Below are 3,550 nucleotides of genomic sequence, written 5' to 3' on the forward strand. Positions count from 1 at the left end.
CACACCATAGTTGTTTAATAAAAATTCTAGTATTTTGTGCTATAATGTTTATTGTTTACTTTGTATCGACAAATAGTTGGGGAATTAGTTAATTTTAAAATTAGAAAACACTTTATTCACCTAACCAAAGTAATTAGATAAACTGTTATCTAACACCAAGATTTTTTGGTATATTCTCAATAGTATAAATAATAGAATCATATATTTAATATAGAATATTATTCTTGTTTTTAGTACAGTGGTACTTCTGAATTTTATTTAAATATTCTTATATTAAGTTATTTCTAATAAAAATACATGAAAATATTTCAATTTTCAATTTAAATCATTTTCTACTTTAGTTTAAGGTATTAAAATCATAGTATTAGTAAATTAGTATTTTGTTCGCATTTTCTTTTGAATTTAAGTCATTCTTCATTTATGGAATTTCAAATCAAAGTTAGTAAGAGTATAATATTTTAAATATGTTCATAAAAATAATTATTTTCTATTATCTAGCTTGTGAATAACTATGGGAAAGTTATCAGTATATGAACGTATACAATTATTGATTTATATTGGATTTGGAGATAAAAAACGTACAATGAAACAAGCCTGTACACTTTTTAATGAACAAAATTATCATAGAGCTCCTATTTCGGTTGGTACAGTATTTAAAACCCATAACAAATTTTGGAACGAAAAGATAGTTACAGATAGGAATAGGTCTGGCCGTCCTACCTCGGTAGTAACATTAGATGTGTCATGTAAAGTTATAGAGACTGTTGTTGAGAATCCACATACCTCAATTCGAGCAATTTCGAAGGATAAGAATTTAAGTATAGGATCAGTGTTTAATATTTTACACAATGCAGATTATCATCCATATAAAGTCAATTTGGTACAGAGCTTAAAATATGATGATTATGAAAGAAGAGTAACATTTTGTGAAACAATATTGGAAAAATATAATGGAAATAGTTTTTTTACAAAATATATTGTATTTTCTGATGAAGCTACTTTTTTTTCTTAATGGCAACATAAATCGACATAATTCAGTTTATTGGGCTGATGAGAACCCTCATTGGTTTATAGAAGCCCACACACAATATCCAGAGAAGTTGAATGTATGGGCTGGGATATTTAATTACAAAATAGTTGGACCATTCTTCATAGAAAATAACTTAAATAGCTCTAAATATAAAGAATTGTTAAGAAACCAAATTGTTCCAGCAATTAAGGCTATCAGTTTTGATGATCTCACTAATATTTGGTACCAGCAGGACGGTGCTCCAGCTCATTTTAGCTTAGATGTGAGAAGATTTTTAAATGAGACTTTTGAAGATAGATGGATTGGACGTGGAGGATTCATTGAATGGCCGCCACGATCTCCTGATCTAAGTCCATTAGATTTTTTTTTATGGGGTTACGTTAAATCTGAAGTTTACAAAAAGAGGCCCAATACATTAGAAGAACTCCGTTATGAAATAGTAAATGTGATGGATTGCATACCACAAAACATTTTGCGAAATGTTACTCATGAGTTTGAGAATCGATTAAGTCATTGTTTAATAGTTAATGGACATCAATTTGAACACCTTATAAAAACAATAATAAAATAATACAAAATTAAAATTTTAATAAATAGAAACAAAACTGTTCTTTTTTTATCATTTACTTACATGTTACAAAAAAAGTTTGATTATATCATATTAATATTTAACTTGAATTCTAAACTAGTCAGTTAAAAAAATATCAGTTGTTCAAAATTTTAGCAAATAGTAAAAAAATACCATAGAAATTAGAAGATTCTTTAAATATTAAATTATTAAATATTTAAATATTCCTTATAAAAATATACTCGAACTGTGAATTGAAAATTTGTATGATAATATTATTATCTGCTATTTTTCATTTGAATAACAAAATNTGTATGATAATATTATTATCCGCTATTTTTCATTTGAATAACAAAATTTAAAAACACTGTATTTTATGATAACATAATAATATTACAACAATCAGTTGGTAAATAGTAATCGGTTTAAAAACGACGACAAACTGTTGCATTACCTATGCTAAGGGCTGTATCACTTACAGATAAATTAGAATTGAATTTAGGCACTAATATTAAAAATAATCCCATAACTGTCGATAGATCANAAAAATGACGACCAACTGTTGCATTACCTTTGATAAGGGCTGTATCACTTACAGATAAATTAGAATTGAATTTAGGCACTAATATTAAAAATAATCCCATAACTGTCGATAGATCAATTGTAATATTAGAAAATATGTGGACAAGTTACTTAAACCTGAGTTAAAAATAATTATTAGTTGGTAGTTGAAAAGTATATTACAACTCCTATAGGCATAAGTTTGGAAACGTTGNTTGTAATATTAGAAAATATGTGGACAAGTTACTTAAACCTGAATTAAAAATAATTATTAGTTGGTAGTTGAAAAGTATATTACAACTCCTATAGGCATAAGTTTGGAAACGTTGTTGCGTATTGAATAATAATAATGTTATAATGATCACTGATAATTTTTGTGTAAACTTACAAACTACTACCTGTAATATGTTTGACAGCATGATGTACTTTAAATGACACTAATTGTCGATAAAGCGACTATAACAATTGAAAACGTTTCAACGGTCACAGATAAAAGTGTACACTAGTTATGTATGTTAGATACCAATGCTAAAACTCCTATAGGAAAAAGTCCGGAAACATTATGATATGCATGGATCGATAATGCTTTATTCTACAAATACCCCAATTAAAGATCGCGTATAAGAGAGCGATTTTTAAAATATCCATTTAAGTTCTTTTTACATGCTTTAATAAAAAATTTTTTTTCTTAATAAATTTGCAGATAATTTGCAATTGATATCATCTTTATAAAATTAAATTTATAAAAATTATCATAGCAAAATCTGCCTTTAAATAGGACACTTTTCTACCCTTAAAACGACGATTATTTAAAAATGGTTTAACATAAAAAGTTATTTTCACGATAATTCTTTTTAAAATTGAATTCTCTATTGAATTGAGTAAGAAAAATTAGGGGTTGCCATTTAAATTTCTTAAGTTAGGGTAGATTTCTACCCCTTTGCATTAGGGTTGAACTTTAATTTTAATCGTAAAAGATGCATTTAATTATTCAATTAGTCTCTAAAAAAAAAAATTATTAAAAAAATCAATAGCGGCTCTAAAAAATCGGTGTTTCCGAACTTATTGAACACCCTATATATTATATTTATTCAATTGGAAAAAACATGGTATTATTTCTTTTANTTTATTCAATTGGAAAAAACATGGTATTATTTTTTTTATGAAAAATCAAAAAACACTCTACAAAACATACATTTAGTTTTTTTCACAGGTAGATATCATAATTTTAATATTGTATACATAGTAATTTTAATACGTTAATTATTATCATTATAAAACAATTTTTTGAAAATCAAATCGTCTAAAAGCTTAAATATAGGTACATATTAACCCCAAATAAAATAATAATTTTTGTTGGGTGGGGTGAGTTACTACTTATTGTTTAAAAT

The 3,550-nt window shown here is 25.9% G+C and overlaps 1 long non-coding RNA gene across 1 annotated transcript; it reads right to left on the reverse strand.

The window, feature by feature from the left end:
• Positions 1-1,963: 1,963 nt before the first annotated feature.
• LOC126909148 (uncharacterized) lies at positions 1,964-3,089 on the reverse strand. Its single transcript, XR_007704944.1, has 3 exons — positions 2,413-3,089; positions 2,170-2,297; positions 1,964-2,052 (listed from the first exon to the last, which is right to left on the reverse strand). It is a non-coding gene; the product is annotated as an uncharacterized LOC126909148 (long non-coding RNA).
• Between the last annotated feature and the right edge of the window lie 461 nt (positions 3,090-3,550).

Source organism: Daktulosphaira vitifoliae, unplaced genomic scaffold (genome assembly GCF_025091365.1).
Source record: "Daktulosphaira vitifoliae isolate Bord-2020 unplaced genomic scaffold, ASM2509136v1 Scaffold_148, whole genome shotgun sequence".
Classification (NCBI taxonomy): domain Eukaryota; kingdom Metazoa; phylum Arthropoda; class Insecta; order Hemiptera; family Phylloxeridae; genus Daktulosphaira; species Daktulosphaira vitifoliae.